The 20,462-nt window shown below is 43.2% G+C and overlaps 1 non-coding gene across 1 annotated transcript; it reads right to left on the bottom strand.

Moving 5' to 3' along the window:
- Positions 1-1,308: 1,308 nt before the first annotated feature.
- On the bottom strand, positions 1,309-1,381 carry trnav-uac (transfer RNA valine (anticodon UAC)). The gene has a single exon. It is a non-coding gene; the product is annotated as a tRNA-Val (tRNA).
- Positions 1,382-20,462: the final 19,081 nt, after the last annotated feature.

Raw genomic sequence — 20,462 nt, forward strand, 5'->3', positions numbered from 1 at the left:
ATGGCACAATCTGATGCTTTGGGGGTATAAGACTGGGGAAATTGAACAGTTGAGAGGAGAACTACCAAGCCAAAGACATTTGCATACTGCCCAGAAAAATAGATCTCTTAAAGGTACCTTTATCGATCAATAACGTGTGAAGCAGAATTACCAAGAAGAAGAAAAGAAGACAGTGACACAGAAAAATAGAAAGCTGCCTGGTTTTGAGATAAGAGGTTTTGTTTCGTAAATCTTAATTGGGAGTTTTATTGGACTAGTATCGTTGAAGGGGAAGGTAAAAGTTAGGTTAGAGGAAGGAGTTGTAATTTGGTGTTAGTTAATTATTCTTTGTTATTCTTTAAGAAATAAAGTTGTTAATTTTTACTTTAAATAGTTCTTGACCTCTCGAATTTTTGCAGATTACTGCATGGGATAAATCTTTTCCATGTTGCTGCTTTAAATTAAGCAAGAGGGTTTATCCCGTGTCGTAACACAGTAGCACCACGTTACCATTTCCTGACTGGGATAGGGATTTCTAAAGATTTACAACTCTCTGAATACAGACATTTCTCTTCATCTCAGTCCTCAAATTGTTGCCTCCTTATCCTGGTCCCTTGCCCCTTTGTTCAGCAAAGCCCAGTTGAAGGTCAAGAAACCATCCTGTCAGAATCTTTGAATTGGTTATTATTGTCACATGTGCGTATGTACAGTGAAAAGTTTTGTTATGTGCACAGTGCAGGCAGATCATACCATAAAAAGTGCATGAGGGTAATAGAACAGAGCGAGGAGTACAATGTTACAGCTACAGAGAAGGTGCACAGAGAGCAGGATCAATATTTAATTTAAAATTTGAGAGATCCATTCAAAAGCCTATTGCCAGCAGGGAAGAAGCAGTTCTTGAATCTGCTGGCGTTGTGTTTAAGCTTTTGTATCTTCTGCCTGATGGATGAGGTTGGAAGATTTATAACTGGGAATGGGGGGGGGGGGGAGTCTTTGATGATTAGATTAGATTAGACTTACAGTGTGGAAACAGGCCCTTCGGCCCAACAAGTCCACACCGACCCGCCGAAGCGCAACCCACCCATACCCTCTACATTTACCCCTTACCTAACACTACGGGCAATTTAGCGTGGCCAATTCACCTGACCCGCACATCTTTGGACTGTGGGAGGAAACCGGAGCACCCGGAGGAAACCCACGCAGACACGGGGAGAACGTGCAAACTCCACACAGTCAGTCGCCTGAGTCGGGAATTGAACCCGGGTCTACAGGCGCTGTGAGGCAGCAGTGCTAACCACTGTGCCACCGTGCCGCCCACAGAAATTGCGATGGCCCCACTGGGGCTCGAACCCAGGACCTTCTGCGTGTAAAGCAGACGTGATAACCACTACACTATGGAACCTACATGATGTTGCCTGCTTTCCCGAGGCAGCGAGAAGCATTGTTGGAGTCAATGGATGGAAGGTTGTGCGATGCATTGGGCTGTGTCCACAACTCTCTGTAGTTTCTCACAATGCTGGGCACAGCAGTTGCTGTACCAAGCCATGATACATACAGTTGCTTTCTACGATGCATCCGTAAAAGTTGTTAAGTGTCTTTACAGACATGCCAAACTTTCTTAGCCTCCCTTGGAAATAGAGGCATTGTTTTGCTTTGTTAACCATTGCACCACACAACGTGGATGATCCAGCACAGATTGTTGGTGATCCTCACACCGAGGAACTTGATGCTCTCGACCATCTCCACTTTAGCTTCATTGGTGTAGACAGGGTCTTGCCCTCCACTTTGAATTTAATGACCAGCTCTTTTGTTCTGCTGATGTTGATGGAGAGATTGTTATCTTTAGATCACAACACAAAGCACTCTATCCCTTCCATGTATTCTATCTTGTCATTGTTTGAGGTCCAACCTAAACAAACAGGTCACCAGCGAACTTGTAGATGGAGCTGGGATGAAATTTGGTCACACCATCATGACTGTATGCTGAGTATAGTAAGGGGCCGAGTATGCAGCTACACAGGGCTCTGGTGTTGAGCATTATCATAAAGAAGGTGCTGTTGCCTATTCTTGTTGATTGCAGTCTGTGAGTCAGGAAGTTAAGGATTTAGTTGCAGGAGGTGGAGCAGACATCTGGATCAAGGAGTTTAGTGATTACTTTGGTTAGAATTATGGTATTGAAGGTGGAGCTATAGTCAATAAGTAGGAGCATGACATCTGTATCCTTGTTATCCAGATGTTCCAGGGTTGAGTGTAGGGCCAGCGAAATGGCATCGGTCTGTTGCGACGGTATGCGAATTGTGAATCTTATACATCCTTCACAGAATCTTACACATCACAATGGGATTACCACACAATCTTCGAAACTTCAGAGAGTATAGGTACGTGCAACTCAATTGTTCCTCACCCTACCAATCAAACATAGGACCTTGCTCTGTCCCACAGTCAGGAGAAAAATTATTAATTTTATTTTATACATAAGAGAGTGTCTTCCTGTTTACCTGGTTTATGTTGAGGAGTTTTATTTCTTTAGAATTATAGAAAAAGTGGAAACTATGATTTTATGTTCACGCTCAGTTTCAGTAATAGGCTGACTGGCTACAAACATGGTTAGATACAGTAACACAGAAATGTCACCATCGAATGTGTTGGAGAAAGAAGGTCTTGCCAGACTCTAACTTCTTCTTTAAGTGCAATAGAAATTGTCCTTTTGGAGGTTGGTGAGATTTCCAGTTCGGTTATGGAGTGAGCTTTTATCCATGTTTTGAGTTGGCTGGTCCCTGAAGATGAGCTAAATTGGGTCAACTTAGTCTTCTCATCTACACTCACATTTCCTCCTGCAATCAGTTTGGATTGGCTCTTTTCCTGTGAGGTCTTACCCCAAATATTGTCATGGCATGGGGGCATCTGGCCAGCCCTGCATTTTTGTTGCCCAGCCCTAACTGCCCTTGAATCCAATTGGTTCGTTGGTCATTTCAGGGGGTTTTTAAGAGTCAATCACTTTGGACTCATATGTAGGCCAGACTAGGCAAAGACAGTAGACTTCTATTCCCAACTGAGGATTTTAGTGAGCCACGTGAGTAAGAATTTTAATGGTCACCATTATTGAGGCTCACTTCATAATGAAAGATTTGGTTAATTGCAATTAAATCCACCAACCACCATGGTGGAATTTGTAGGATTAATCCAGAGCCTGGGTTACTAATTCAGTCAGAACACCTGAACACCATCTTTCTCCAGTAACATTGAATCAATTATAGCAATATTGGAGAAACTCAGCAGGTCTGGCAGCATCTGAGAAGAGAGAAATGGAGTTAATGTTTTCTGTCCGGTTCTTGGAAAACTCAGATATTTTATTTCAAATTTCCAGCATCTATAATATGTTGCTATTATTTATTCCCTAATCAATGTATTACTTTAATCATGTGTGGTATAATGGGGGGAACAGTAGCTCAGTGGTTAACACTACTGCCTTGCAATGCCAGGGATGCAAGTTTGTTTCCAGCCTTGGGAAACTGTCTGTGTGGAGTTTGCATTTTCTCCCAGGGTGAGGTTCTGTGTGGGGTTCTTTTGGGTGCTCTGGTCTCCCACAGAGCAAATGGGTGCATTTGGTGGATTTGGCCATTTTAAAGTGCTCATAGTGTTCGGGGATGTGCAGGTTAGGTGGATTAACCATAAGAAATGCAAATTTATAGAGTCAGGAGTGTGTGTGTTTGTGTGTGTGTGTGTGTGTTGGTGGGGGGGGGGGGTCATTGGTGGATCTGGGTGAAATGCTCTTTGGAGGGGTGGTGTGGGCTCAAAGAGCCAAATGGCCTGCTTCCACACTGTAGGGATTCTATGTATTTAAAATGATTGCTTACCAAGGCTTTATATTTTTTTTTATATATATGATCACTCTTGGTGCTCAGGGGACTATGGCAACATTACCTTCACTTTAACATTGGAATTAATGCATTCTCTTGTAATGTTCCCCTTGTGAGACCATAAGGCCATGACCATTCGACCCCTCGAGCCTGCTTTGCCATTCAGTAGGGTTGTGGCTGATCTGACATTCCTCATGGCCAATTTCCTGTAACTCTTGATTCCTCATCCTCTGCCTGAAACACACGCAACAATTAACTGAGAATTTTACATAACCAAGAATAGACACCCACCTCAGGTGGAAGAAGTCACGCATTGACCTCTTTAGGAACTTGCATTCATTTGAAAAATCAATCTTTCAGCAGTGCCACTGTCAGTACATGCACCAAAATCCTTGCAATTGATGTGTTCTGTTGTCTGGCTGACAGGAACTGTATCTCCGCAAAATTGCAGTCCATCCCACCTGAGGCTCTGGAGAAGCCACCAATAGGATGAGCTGTTGCTTGGCAATTTGCCTCAGAGAATTGCTGGGAGAGAAACAAAATGGATGAACCTGTCATCTTCTGGGAACCAGTCCATCAGTCACCTTCTGAATTCGGATTGACAAGGTGCTCTCATGAATGTCAGGGACATTACCTACTAGTGCCTGAAGACATGAGCATTAATAATAAAAAAACAGAACCAAGAGGCAGATTCTCTCCTCTGGTGGATCCCCTGTTACTCCCACAGCACCACACACCACGATCTTCCTTCCCGTCTATCCGCTCCACCCTTCTCTCCGACCTATCACCATTACCGCTACCTTCATCTATCTATTGCACTCTCAGCTACCTTTCCCCCAGCTCCATCCCCTCCCAATTATCTCTCTACCTCCCCTCGGCTCACAGTCTCATTCCTGATGGAGGGCTTTTGCCCAAAACATTGAGTCTCCTGCTCCTCGGATGCTGCCTGGTCTTCTGTGCTTTGCCAGCACCACACTCTCGGCTCTGATCTCCAGCATCTGCAGTCCTCACTTTCTCCCACAATATTCACAGGAGCCCTTCCCCATGAACAATATTCCTCGAGCCCGTGTAACATTAGGCCCGCGGCTGAGACCCAGTCTACACAGGGTGAAGATCCTGCGGCACAAATTAAAGGAGAGCAGGGGATTTCCCCCAGTTAACATCCATCCTTCTCTCAGCACCAATGATACAGAGTCCTCGCATCGCGTTTATGATGGCTGATTTGGGATCTTGCTGTGTGCAAGGTAGCTGCTGAGTGTTCCCTGTTGCAACAATGATGGTACACAAAAATATTTCCTTAGCTCGAAAGTGTTTTGAAGTTACATGCACGTGTGTGTTCTCTGTCTTGCCTCTCCAATGACACTTGCAGTTCAATTCTTTTGCATGGTAATGTTTCCCTCACCATTAATTTAGCCTTTGCACCACACAGTACCACTGGACTTCCAAATGACTATTCTCATTCCTCATTCCTATTGAAACTCTTTTCTCTGATGAAGAATTAAACTGATCAGCTATAATATATCACTTTTCCTAACTTTAAAACATTACTGATTCAGCTAACAGATCAAATTTGGAAGGGAATTATTCAGAGTCCCGGAGCACAGGGAACCAGTGTGAAAGCATCAGAAATAGGAGCAGGAGTAGGTCATCTGACCTCTTGAGCCTGCTCCGCCATTCAATAAGATCATGGCTGATCTTTTCGAGGTCTCAGTTCCACTTACCTGCCCACTCATCATAACCCTTAATTCCTTTACTGTTCAAAAAATCTACCTATCTTTGCCTTAAAAGCATTTAACGAGGTAACCTCAACTGCTTCAGTGGGCAGGAAATTCCACAGATTCACACCCCTTTGGGAGAAAAAGTTCCTCCTCAACTCAGTCCTTAATCTGCTCCCCCTTATTTTGAGTCTATTCCCCCCAGTTCTAGTTTCACCCACCATTGGAAACAACCTCCCTTCTTTCTATATTATCTATTCTCTTCATCATTTCATACATTTCTATAAGATTCCCCTCTCATTCTTCTAAATTCCAATGAGAATAGTCCCAGTCTACTCAATCTCTCCTCATCAGCCAACCCTCTGAACTCTCTCTGCATCCCCTTTAGTGTCATGACATCCTTTCTCAAGCAGTACTCCGGGGGTGGCCTCACCAGGACCTTATTCAGCTGCAGCATAAACTCCCTGTTTTTCAACTCCATCCCTCAAGCAACGAAGGACATGGTTGTACAATCTCAGGTCTCCTCTATGTTTCCAAACAATTAGCCTCAAATCTCCAATGATCACTTGTAGTTAGATAACATCTTTGATATTGCCAAGTATTTAATTGCAGTATTATCAAAGAAAACCTGACACCAAGCTACACATGAAGTATTAAGATGGTTCAGACAGGAAGCATCTTTCAAGTATTGCCTTAAAGGAGGAACAGCACAGAGATGGAGATATTTAGGAATGCAACTTTAGAACTTCAGGCTCAGAGAGATGTAAATTTATCTCTGAGATCTATGCAACAATGCCTTTAGTTTTGATGTATATACAAGTCTGATTCACAGTGCTTTAAAATGTCTGCTCCATGATTTTAGCTCTGTCTTCTGACTGTTCCTGTTACTGACCTGTGAGTCTCCAACCAGGTCTAACTAACCATGCACGGTGAGCACCAATTGTCAACAGACTCACATAATCAAACGCAATAATTGAGCTCCTTTGGAATGATTGAAATAAGGGGTCAGAGTTCGAAAAACATAGAGCTATCAAAGGGTTGTAACGCTAAAGTTGGTTGCAGAAGTAAGGAGCAACGTGATGGTGGAAGGATTTGAAAGCAAGGATGAGAATTTTGTCATGAAGTCATTGCCAAATTCTGATGAAATGGGAATTTGAAATATTGCACAAGCAGCAACATGTAAACAGCTCCTTGTAAAGCCTGACCAAAAACCAGAGATTGACAAATCTTTGGTAGAGATTATCGATTTTTAAAATTACATTCAATTTTGATGTGCAATAACTGATTCTTCCTCATGCCAACCAAAAACAAAATCATAAACTGTCAGATAACAAGATGCGTCTTGAGTACAAGACACACATTACAATGAATCACTACAACTATAAATAAATAAAAAAACTTGTCATTGCTTTTTATGTTTCCTCTTTCAAACTTTTGATGAATCTGACATCTGTGGATAGTACAAAGCAAAAGAACAAAATATCAATTAGCAGGGACTGTACCTTTTCCAAAGCAAATTCAGCAGTAACTTGTACGAAGGAAGTATAAGTGGCATGGTGGCTCAGTGGCTACCATTGCTGCCTTACAACACCAGGGACCCAGAGTTTGATCCCACCCTTGGGCGACTGGCTGTGTGGAGTTTGCACTTTTTCCCTGTGTCTGTTTGGGTTTCTTCCAAGTGCTCCAGTTTCCTCTCCCAGTCCAAAGATGTGCAGGTAAGGGTGGATTGGCCATGCCTAATGATCAATAGTATCTAGGGTTTTATGGGTTAGGTGGATTGGCCATGTTAAATTGCCCGTGGTGTTCAGGGATGTGCAGGTTAGGTTGATTAGGCCATGTTAAATTGTCCATAGTGTCCAGAGATGTGCAGCTTAGGTGGATTGGCCATGTTAAATTGGCCGTCATGCTCAGGGATGTGCAGGTTAGGTCAATTGGCCATATTAAATTGTCCATAGTGCCCTGGGATAGGCAGACTAGGTGGATTGGCTATGGGAAGTGCAGGGTTATATAGATAAGATCGTGGAGTGGGTCTGGCTAGGACATGCTTCCGAGGGTCAGTGTACACTCAATGAGCTAACTGGCCTGCATCCACACTGTAGAGATTTTACATTATACATTTTCCTTTTGCAACCTAACAACATAACCAGATAAAAGAACATTCATCGTTTTGATTTATTTTTAGTAACACTGGAAGTTTGTTATCCTTTCAAAGATGCATTGCAGATGCTGTGATCTGAGTAGCAAAAAAAACATTTAGGTATGACATTTCATACAGATGTACAATTTAATAATTATAGGAAAAGATTAGACACAGAATGATGAGTGTTACCTTGGCTATTATTGTTACTTAACAAAAGGTTCTTATTTCCATTATTTCAACAAATATCAGCTTAATCCTTCGTCCTGACAAGCCAACAATGAAATGATGGAAGAAAGAATTTAGCACAAGCTCATTAACCTTTCTGCACAACTTCATCGCTCACAGAATTCCTGAAGTCTTCTGTACATTGAACGGAAAGAAACATATCTAAAAACCAAGGGAGTGAACACTAAACTTTGACCCATTTAAGCAATGAATAGAACACTAATATCCTGACCCTTACAAATAGGTCATAGACCATAGAAATACAAACATTTGGCCCCTAAGACCTGCTATCCCATTCAATAGGAGCGAGTCTGATCCCTTCTGATTTTTGAGTTTTCTTCCCTTCCCCTTGATTCCTCTATTGAACTCATTCGTAAGCATATGCAAAGACTCTGCCTCCCATGGCTCTCTGCAATAAGGAGTTCCAAAGATTCACAACACTCTGAGAGAAGAATTATTCCAAGTCTATCCCCTTTGGTCCTAGACTCCTGAAGCCTCTTAAGAATCCTGTAAGTTTCAATGAGATCACCACTCATTCATCTGAACCTCAGTGAATAGATTCCCAACCAGTTTAAACATTGTTCATATAACAAACCCAGCATACCTGGGAACACACTGCACAATGTTGATGCCCTGCCCCTAAAACAATTTGGCAAGATAAGTTGATGGACCAATACGGCGTGCCCAGTTGATGATGTAATTGTAAGCAGGAGGTTGAGGATGGATTGGGAGGGATGGAGATATCATGGTCACAGTAGTAGAGCTCACGGCAGAATGATGACAATTTGGTGAGTCATGGGGCAGCATTGTTGTAAGGAACAAGCAGGAAAATGAAGTCGACAGTTATCAGATCAGCCATGATTTCATTGAATGGTGAAGCAGACTTGGAGAGTCATAGAGTCACAGAGATATATAGCACTAGCAACGTGTACTAAGAAAACTCGACAGGCATAAATACATGCTTTATCCACCTCCTGCATCAAAGAAGTAGAGTCATAGAGGGAGTTCAGCATGGAAACAGACCCTTTGGTCTAAATGGTCTATGCCGACCAGATATCCTAAATTAGTCTAGTCCCATTTGCCAGCATTTGGATCATATTCAAGATTTGTCTAAATATCCCTCTATATGCATCCTATTCATGTACCCGTGCAGATTCCTTTCAAAAGTTGTCATTGTACCAGTCTCCACCATTTCCCCTGGCAGGTTGATGGGCCAAATGATCTATTTCTGCTCATATAGCTTATGATGTTATTCATGGCTTACCATTGGCTAAAACCTTTGGATTTCATCAATCACAGGAATGATCAGGTTGTAGGTGATGCATGCAATATAAAATATAAAAAAATACTTTTACAGCATGGAGATCTGATTTTCATTTTAAAAGCAGCTGGTTAGGTGCTTTAGTCAACCAAGTGTTGTGTTACATCTCATGGATAGTATGTCAGTATGCTATTAAGAGGCATGGCCATGATATCATCACCAAATCATACAATAAGACTGGAGGGAAAAGAGCTCTCATACTCCATCTTACATCAGTTTACATGAAGCATCACATGGAGCATCCTCCTCTGTTATATCTAAAAGTTTTAATATTAGCCTAGACACTTATATACCTGAGGAATGTAAGTGCTTATACATGGTATTTTGAATAAATGTCTGTTGAATTCTTCAATATCAGGATATCATTGTCCAGTTTCTTATGTGTAGTGGCAGGATTAAAAATGATGGTTTCAAACCAAATCATTAAGGGTTAATTGTGAAGGGTTAATTGGACATGACAATGAGCAATTGAAGTCAAGAGTGTGGTGCTTTGGACGTGAAGGGCACTGCTTGCCACTGGCCACTCGGGTGTTTCCTTTCTTCCTGGTGGTGGAAACTGAATAAAGATTTGTGCACCTTGTGTCTCTCACTGTGCCTCACACTTGCGCACACACAACATGGGTGCTGGGGGAAAAATAAGCACTACCGCAGTTAGGCGGTAGTGTGGGGGTAATAGAAAAAAAGGAAAAAAATCAACAGGACTGTTAGAAAAAAAAAGAAAAAAGTGTGGTGCTAGAAAAGCACAGCAGGTCAGGCAGCATCCGAGGAGGAGGAGAGTCGACATATCGGGCAACAGCCCTTCATCAGGAATGAGGCTGTGAGCCGAGGGGTGGAGAGATAAACGGGAGGGGGTGGGGCTGGAGGGGGGAAGGCAGCTGAGAATGTGATAGGTGGATGAAGGTGGGAGTAATGGTGATAGGTCAGAGAGGGAGGGTGGAGTGGATAGGTGAGAAGGAAGATGGACAGGAAGGACTGGTCGTGAGGGCAGTGCCGAGTTAGAAAGTTGGATCTGGGATAAGGTGAGGGAGGGGAAATGAAGAAACTGGTGAAATCCACATTGATGCCATGGGGTTGGAGGGTCCTGAGGCAGAAGATGAGGCGCCTTTCCTCCAGGCTTTGGGTCATAAGGGAGTGGCGATGGAAGAGGCCTAGGACCTGCATGGTCTTGGTAGAGTGGGAGGGGAAGTTGAAGTGTGCCACCACAGGGCAGTGGGGTTGACTGGCGCGAGTGTCCAGGAGATATTCTCTGAAGCGCTCTGTGAGTAGGCATCCTGTCTCCCCAATGTAGAGGAGACCACAACAGGAGCAACAGATACAGTAAATGACATGTGTGGAAGTGCAGGTAAAACTCTGATGGATGTGGAAAGCTCCTTTGGGGCCTTGGATGGAGGTGAGGGGTGAGATATGGGCACAATTTTCAATTCCTGCGGTGGCAGGGGAAGGTGCTGGGAGGGGAGGATGGTTGGTTGGGATGTGGACCTGACAAGGGAGGGGATGGTCTTTACGAAAAATGGGTGGGGAGGGAAATATATCTCTGGTGGTGGGATCTATTTGTAGGTGGCAGAAATGGCAGAGGGTGATGCGATGTATATGGAGGTTGGTAGTGTAGAAGGTGAAGTCCGGGGGGTTCTGCCCTTGTTGCAGTTGGACGGGTGGGGTTCGAAGGCAGAGTTGTTGGAAGTGCATGAGATGCGCTGGAGGACATCTTTACTCATGTGGGTGGGGAAATTGTGGTCTTTAAAGAAGGAGGCCATCTGGTATGTTCTGTGGTGGAACTGGCCTTCCTGGGAGCAGATGCAGTGGAGGTGGAGGAATTGGGAATAGCGGATAGCATTTTTTCAGGAGGCAGGGTGGGAGGAGGTGTGATCCAGGTAGCTTTGGGAGTTGGTGGGTTTGTAGAAAAAGTCAGTGTTGAGTCGGTCACTGTTGATGGAGATGGAGTGATCCAGGAAGACAAGTGGGAAATTGTTGATTTAGTGCATGACATTGTTTTGGCTGTTGAAGAAGCATGTGACACAACTTTGAGGATGATTTTGTGCACCGTGAATGTTAAGGAAAGTACTGAAAGGACCTAGAAAAATAACAATATATTTTACTGCACTCATTGAACTCCACCTCAGACTGAGATCATGACCAGTGCCAGGAAGCTTGAGTTCTCCAGACCAACCATTATTAAAGCAGGATCCCCTCCTGGACAGAAGGCAGTGAGATTCATTGTTAGACATGTTGAACATGTCTAAAGTAGTTTAAGACATATGATTCACTCCTTAGTTTGCATATATTTCTAATTATGTACTGGCACTGGAGGGGATGCAGAGGAGGTTCACTATTCTGGAGTTGAGAGGGCCAGCTTATGAGGAGAGATTGAGTAAACTAGGACTATACTCAGTGGAATTTAGAGAAATGAGGGGAATCTTATAGATTCATACAAACCTATGATGGGAATAGATAAGATTGAAGCAGGGAGGTTGTTTCCAATGGCGGGTGAACCTAGAACTAGGGGGCATGGCTTCAAAATAAGGGAGATTGAATTGAGGAAGAACTTCTTCACCCAAAGAGTTGTGAAGCTGTGGAATTCCCTACCCAGTGAAGCAGTTGAGACTTCCTCATTGAATGTTTTTAAGGCAAAGGTAGATAGAATTTGAACAATAAAGGAATTAAGGGTTATGGTGGGCGGGCGGGTGAATGGAGCTGAGTCCATGATAAAGATCAGCCATGATCTTACTGAATAGCGGAGCAGGCTTGAGAGGCCAGATGGCCTACTCCTGATCTTAGTTCTTAAATCTAAAGTAGATTGTAGATGATATTATGTTGTATTAGTAAATAGATCCACTCATTCATTTGCATATGTTTCTAATATATCTGAAGTAGTTTATAGATTGTTCTTATATAAATACTGCTCAGTCTATATTTATGTGGGTGGCACGGTGGCACAGTCGTTAGCACTGCTGCCTCACAGCACCAGAGACCTGGGTTCAATTCCCGCCTCAGGCGACTGACTGTGTGGAGTTTGCACATTCTCCCTGGGTTTGCTTTGGTTTCCTCCCACAGTCCAAAGATGTGCAGGTCAGGTGACTTGGCCATGCTAAATTGCCCATAATGTTAGGTAAAGGGGTAAATGTAGGGAATGGGTGGGTTGCGGGTCAGCGTGGGCTTGTTGGGCCGAAGGGCCTGTTTCCACACTGTAAGTAATCTAATCTTATGCTATATATATTTACTGAAGAAGGCCCGAAACGTCAAAACTCCTGCTCCTTGGATGCTGCCTGACCTGCTGCGCTTTTCCAGCAACACATTTTCAGCTCTGATCTGCAGCATCTGCAGTCCTCACTTTCTCCTATATATATTTACCCCTTTATATATACATATATATATTCACTGATTAATATATATATATCCATTAATAAACATGTTAATTTCGAACACTTAATCATCGAGTTATTTTTTGTGACAAGTTCTTGAATCAACTATCACACCATCACATTATGTTCCTGGAGATAGAGATTGCCACAGGTGGTAGATCACCCCATCGAAGGCATACACACACCAGGGAAAGGAAGCAAACAGTGGAAGGAAGGTTTCTCCTGGCGTGAAATTGCACAATAGATAGACCAGCTCAGCAAGCATCAGTACAGGCCAATGTCTGGGGCAAATGGTTGCTCAGCCTGATCCACAGGCTCCCTGGTGATTCATGCAGAGGTGAAGTGAAGGTCATTCGGAACCACACTCAAACTTTCAATTTACAGATGGAAACTTACAAAGCAGAAACAATACCAACTGGAAAAATCAGAGCTTTTATCACTCATTAGCAAAATTACTCATATGCAAACCAATGAGTGGATCTGGGAGAAAATGAGGACTGCATAGTCCCATGGCTAATGGTAACAGACCATTCTGTGGCCGTTACTACATCACTAACACCAGGGAAAGGAGTGGATCTATTTGCTTAAATCACATTCTATAATCTGTAATCTATTTTAGATATATTGGAAACACATATAAATGAAGGAGTGGATCTATTAGCTTAAATTACATAATATAACTATTTACTGCAGAATAATGTCGGTTGCAAATTCATTCACTGTATTTCACCAAACCTTTTATTGTCCAGCACCTATGGGACCAGAAGTATGCTGGTTGATTAAATATTCCAGTTAACGAAGAGGTCCACATAGTGTGATAAAGCTCACTAAATAAAAGAACCACAATGGAGGTTCTACACAATCACAGTTATACATAAATCCCTTAAATAATGATGCAACATAGCCTGAAATAAAACCCGCCGACAGACAGCATTCTCACTTGTATCCTCAACTGACTAAAAACCTAAAGAACTGCGATGCTATAAATCAAAAACAAAAACAGATGTTGCTGGAAAAAGCTCAGCAGGTCTGGCAGTGTTGTATGTTTAAATCAAAGTTAATGTTTCGGGTCCAGTGACCCATCCTCAGTTCTTTGTTAGCTATCTGCAGAAACCTCCTCCCACCAACAGCTAAGCTGAGGGAGTGTTGCACTGTCAGAGGTGCCATCTTTTGGGTGAGATGTCAACATACATGGTGCGAGATCAGGCCACGAAAAGACTGGCGAGAATACGCAGAACCCACCACTCCTCAAGTGGTTGGAGTGAATAGAATGGACACAGGCGGGGAAGTTGGAAAAGTTGGTGAGGGAAAAAGGAAATGCAAACTGTATTAATAAGATGAGAACAGGGAATATGCCAACACCTTGTCTATTCTCTCAGGTGGATGTAAAAGATCCCAAAGCATCATTTTAAAGGAGACTACGTGAGTGCCCATCAGTGTCCTGGCTAATATTTATCCTTCCACCGACAACACCGAAGAACAGTGTTCCAGTAAGCCTCAACAGAAACTCAAAGAACGGCATCTCACTTTCCACTTGGGGACCCTGTAGCCTCTAGGAGTCAGCAACAAGTTCAGTAACTTCAGAGCCTGGTTCCATCGCTCCCTGTGTTTTACCCAGCCCATTCCTGATGCTTTTCTTTCATTCATCTGTGGGATGTGGGCATCACTGGCTGTCCCAGCATTGATTGCCCTTCCCTGGTTGCCCCTTGCGAAAGTGATGGCTAGCTGCCTTCCTGTACTGCGTTAAAAATCACACAACACCAGGTTATAGTCCAACAGGTTTAATTGGAAGCACTAGTTTTTGGAGCGCCACTCCTTCATCAGGTGGTTGTGGAGGACACAATTGTAAGGCACAGAATTTATAGCAAAATTATACAGTGTGATGTAACTGAAATTATACATTGAAAAATAGCTTGATTGTTTGTTGAGTCTTTCATCTGTTCGAATACCATGATAGTTTCATTTCTTTTATATGTAAATCCCATCTGCAGTCCACCTGTTGTGGGTTGACCCACAATGCCTTTAGGGAGGCACTGTTATAACATGGGTTTAGCACATACTCCTTAACCCATTATCACACAATATAGAGTCATAGAGTCATATAAATGTACAGCACGGAAACAGATGCTTCGGTCCAACTCGCCCATGTCAAACAGATATTCCAACCAATTCCCATGGTAGCTCAGTGGTTAACACTACTACCTCACAGCACCAGGGTCCTGGGTTCCATTCCTGCCTCGGGCAACTGTCTGTGTGGAGTTTGTACATTCTCCCTATGTCCGCATGGGTTTCATCTGGGTGCTCCGGTTTCCTTCCACAGTCCAAAGATGTGCAGGTTAGGTAAATTTGCATTAATCAGGGGTAAATGTAGGGGAATGGGTCTGGGAGGGTTGGTGTGGACTTATTGACCTGAAAGATCTGTTTCCACAATGTAAGGAATCTAATCTAATCTAGTCCCACCTGCCCCAGATCCCTCCAAACCCTTCCTATTCATATAGCCATCCAGATGCCTGTTAAATGTTGCAATTGTACCAGCCTCCACCACTTCCTCTGGCAGCTCATTCCATACACATACCACCTTCTGTGTGAAAAAGTTGCTCCTTAGGTCTCTTTTATATCTTTCCCCTCTCAACCTAAACCTATACCATCTAGTTCCGGACTCCCTGACCCCAGGGAAAAATACCTTGTCTATTTACCCTATCTATGCCCCTCGTGATTTTATAAACCTCTATAAGATCACCCCTCAGCCTCTGACGCTCCAGGGAAAACAGCCCTAGCTTATTCAGCTTCTCCCTATAGCTCAAATCCTCCAACCCTGGCAATATCCTTGTAAATCTTTTCTGAACCCTTTCAAGTTTCACAACATATTTCTGATAGGAAGGAGACCAGAATTGCAAGCAATATTCCAACAGTGGCCTAACCAATGTTCAGTACAGCCGCAACATCACCTCCCAACCTGTGAACTCAATACTCTGACCGATAACGGGCTACATTCAGCACAATTCACCCATTCTCACCTACTCTTAGCTCTTTTTATCACTGATTCAGCTTTTCTTATGTCTTTGCCTGCTATCCATTATCTCTCTCTGACCTCCATCTTTACCTATTCCCTCACCATTCCCCTTGTCCCTCCCCCCCACCTTCGGCTTTAACTTAAATATCACTTTTTCCTAATTACTAACAGTTCTGATGAAGAGTCACCGGACATGAAATGTGAACTGTTTTCTTCCTACAGACGCTGCCTGCCCTGTTGAGTTCCTCCAGCTATTTCTGTCTTTTTTGTTGCAGATTTGCAGCATTTGCAATTCTTCATTTTATATTATTGAAGAACATTATTTGGTCATTATCACATTGTTGCTGGGGGAAACCCACTGTGCAGAAAATGGTTACCTTGTTTCTTTCAATACAGATTAAACTTCAAAAGTACTTCTTGGGCACCCGTGTTCAGGAATGTTACATAGGTACGAAAGATGCCACACAGGTGCAAGTCTTTATTATTACCTCTTCTCACCTTAGAGTCATAGAATCCTGAAAGTGTAGACGTAGACTATTCAGAGCTGAAAAATGTGTTGCTGGAAAAGCGCAGCAGGTCAGGCAGCATCCGAAGAGCATCCTGACCTGCTGTGCTTTTCCAGCAACACATTTTTCAGCTCTGATCTCCAGCATCTGCAGTCCTCACTTTCTCCAAGTAGACTATTCAGCCCATCAAGTCCTGTAACGACCCTCCCACTCAGACCCACTTCATCCTGTAACCCTGCATTTCCCATGGCTAATCCACCTAGCCCACACTTCCCTGAGCACTATGGGCAATTTAGCATGGCCAATCCACACTAACCTGCACATATTTGGACTGTGGGAGGAAACCAGAGCACCCAGAGGAAACCCACACAGACATGGGGTGAATGTGCAAACTCCACACAGCCAGTCACCCAAGGCTGGATTTGAACCAGGTTCCTAGCACTGTGAGGCAGCAACACTAGCCACTGAGCCACCGTTATTAATATAGCTTTGATTTCCTTTCTCCCTTACCTATTTTTACAACGTTCCCTCATCTCCCCATTCTAATTGCTTCAATTACTTGGAGACGTGATGAGTTCTGGATATTCTCATCACTGTTTTCTTTTTGTGGTTAGCCTGAGCATTGTGTCTGTTGATGTCTCCCTTGTCCTTTCCACCAAGTTGCACTGTAGGCAAAATAAATCAATCATTTCAGATCATGCATCAGTGATAGCATCTTTCTCCACAGGCAAATTTGGCTAAGATCAACTCTCTGAATGGCATTAAGTGGAATTTTATCCTAAAAGGTGGTGCAGTGTATGTTTTCCATCATGTGCAAATGTGGAAGTCACAATATTTGCACTGGATGGGTTGCAATCTATTTACGAGGGAATAGGAGAACCATCTGTCACTAGATGCAACTATGAAAGGCTATTCTTGAGATAGCCACAAGGAATGCAAGTCATGCTTGACTGATCACAGCCAGAACACGGATGGATAGGCAAATCTCTGCAATACCAGAACTGTTGAACAGTTCCAGGAATGATTTTGTAACCCCTTAAGGTTTGGCTGATCTAATTTCTCCATAGAATGAACTTCAACAATGAAAAAAAAGGTTCACAACTTGAACTGTAATTTTTCAAGCTCTCGTCTATTGTATACACACTGGGCTGCACACAAATTCAAACAAACGCTATATTTCAAATAAAACAGGACGTGATGGAAAAGCACAATAGTTCAGAAAATATCAGCGGAGAGAGAAACAGAGTTAACATTTTGAGTTGGGTATCACTCTTCAGAGAAAGGCAGATCTTCTGACGAAGTCATGTTCAACTCAGAATATTGCTTTCACCATAAAAGCTGTCAGATCAGCTCATTCTTTCCAGAACTTTCCATTTCAGATTGTCTGCTGATTAAGCTGTTAACTAAGTCATTCATTTGCACAGTACCCCGAGTGTAGCTCTTTGAGCAGGAATAGATATGGAAGTGAAACACTGGGAGAGGTCAGCAGAGGCACAGTCAACAAAACTGATTTTGGGGAGGATTTTGGATAGGAAGAGAATGGTTGTGTGGTCAAAATGTTTACATTTCTGAGTGCTGCACCAATCTCCCTGAAAACTCAATGGGTGATAATGGCGCAATGGCAAAAGGCTTCAACATAAGCTCAGAATGACTGGGACATATATCTGGAGGAGGATTTGACAACAGGGAGAGATTAGGCTGTGGAAGCACATTGCCCTCAATTAGTTATTATTAGCTGATTGCATGGTGTCTTCTTGAGATTTCACAGCTAGTAAGTAGCTCAGTTGGTTCTCATTGTGAAGGGCCGTAGCGACCCCAGAGGAACATTGTGGTATATCACAGAATCACTCCTCACTGGGCCTAAATAGCTCAGTGTGGGACGGGTTAGTTAGAATGGTTAGGATTGGATAGTAAGAAGCAAACAGAGTCCAATGATTGTCTCAGGCAGTTTAGAATCCTTACAGTGTGGAAGCAAGTGATTCAGCCCATCAAGTCCACCCCAATCTTCCAATCGATGCACAACTGACCTATCCCTTTAACTCTGCATGGCCAATCCACCTCCCCTGTACATCTTTGGACTGTGGAAGAAAGTCAGAGCACCTGGAGGAAGCCTATACAGACATAGGGAGAACATACAAACTCCACACAGACAGTTGTCCAAGACCAGGATTAAACCTGAGTCCCTAGCACTGTTAGGCAGCAATGCTAACCACTGAGCCACCATGCCAAATGTAGCATTCGGAAGCTTTAGCAGTATCATTAAGAAGCCATATGAGAAGACAGTTTTTGTCCTTCCCTTCTCTTGATCTGTCTGTTTGGAGGCCAAACTCATTCAGGAAGATGTAAATCCACACGATGAAAGAGATGTGGTTAATTTTTCTGCTTACCATTCTGAGGTAGAAGAGACTTGGAAAGGAGTAGAGGAGGGAGAGAATCGAGTCAAATTTGAAACCAGAAAGGGTTTCATTTTACAGTGTGGATGGTAAACAGATTTCATTTTAGCGTTTCAGTAAATCTATGTGATGGGAGATATTGTGGTGCGATGGGTAATGTCCATGCCTCTGAACCAGAAGCTCTCATTTCAAGTCCCAGTCCAGGACTTGCCAGCCAAGGAAAACATATTCACAATGCAACCACATTCATCAATTAACAAACTGTAAATGCATCCTTCATCAACGGAAGGCACCAAGAACAGTAGACTCTCCTGGTCAGCCATCTTTGATACAGAGTGGTACTCCTCGAGTCCCATCCTCTGTTGACAGTCTAGCAACCTGTACTAGGAAACTTCTTGCAGACTTCAGTGCATGTCTTGTCCACGTCCTGTGTCAATAGATATAGAGCCAGAGAGTTGCACAGCATGGAAACAGACCCTTCGGTCCAACCTGTTCATGCTGACCAGATATTCTAAATTAATTGGGTCCCCTTTGACAGCATTTGGCCCATATCCCTCTAAACCCTTTTTGATTCATTTACCCAACCTGATGCCTTTTAATTGTTGTCATTGTACCAGCCTCCACCACTTCCTCCAACAGCTCATTCCATACATACACCACCCTCTGCATGAAAAAGTTGCCTCTCAGGATGCGATGCATCTAAGTAAGTTAGTCAGTGTGACTCTTACCCAAACACACTAACATTGAGAAATAACAGACAGAGATGGTGAGGCCCTTCTGCCTCCATTGATTGGCCACGTTGTCAGTGTTTTTTGAGTCATCCAATGCACACACTTGAAACTGAAGCTTAAGTCAAACACACACACACACACACACACACACACCCCTCCTCCATGTTAGGCTGAACAGAACTAAGAAACACTGACAGCTGTGAGTGACTAGATGCATGGGCCGCAATGGTTCTGCATGCTCCTGAAGAGCATTCATTAAAAACATAGGGCCAATCATTCAAGATGCCTCTCATGAAGTAGAATTCTCATGGTTGAAGTGTGCCTCATACAACTGAGAAGTTACTCGACACCAGGTTATAATCTAACAGGTTTATTTAAAATCACAAGCTTTCAGAATGCTGCTCCTTCACCAGGTGAAGTAAAGTTTACCCGATGAAGAAGCAGCCTTATAAAAGTTTGGGGTTTCAAATAAAGCTGTTGGACTATAAGCTGGTGACATGTGACTTGTGAGTTTGTCCACCCCAGTCCAACACCGGCATCTCCACTTCATTGTACAAGTGAATCAGTGCAGAAAAAACACAAAGAGATTGATGTGAATGGCAGAGCCAAGATGCTAACTTTCAACACCGACTCCATATTTACAGGCCCAACTGTGTCATAATAAGCAAGGAGAGAGTCGAAGGTGAACAGCGCCTCTTTCAGTTTGGCTCTATCCCCTTATCATTTTGACATCACTGTATGTTGAGTGCCTGTGCAATGTTAGAAGATTAAAGATCTCACAGATGATTGACAGCCAAGTGGCTGATCCATATCCAAGCTTATAATCAAGTAAATGATAAATAGATTGCTCACAATAAATAGATGTCAAGCTATTTCCTGGGTCACTTTTCAAATAGTCACTATATCCAGATTGAAGTGGTAATGATAAAGTGTCGTGATACCGTGGTTATGAGTTAGAATATAGAACAGTACAGCACAGGAACAGATCCTTTACCCTGCCATGTCTGTGGTGACCATGATGCCATTCACTGCTCCAATCTGCCTGCACATGTTCCATAACCCTCTGTTTTCTGCCTGGTCATGTGTCTGTCTAAATGCCATTTAAAATTGGCCACCTTTTCTGATTCTGCCGCCTCCCTGGCAGTGGTGCTCCAGGTACCTGCCGCCATCTGTAAAAAAGGCATTTCACGGCACAGTAGCTCAGCAGTTAGCACTGTTGC

Source organism: Hemiscyllium ocellatum, chromosome 42 (genome assembly GCF_020745735.1).
Source record: "Hemiscyllium ocellatum isolate sHemOce1 chromosome 42, sHemOce1.pat.X.cur, whole genome shotgun sequence".
In the NCBI taxonomy this organism is placed as follows: Eukaryota; Metazoa; Chordata; class Chondrichthyes; order Orectolobiformes; family Hemiscylliidae; genus Hemiscyllium; species Hemiscyllium ocellatum.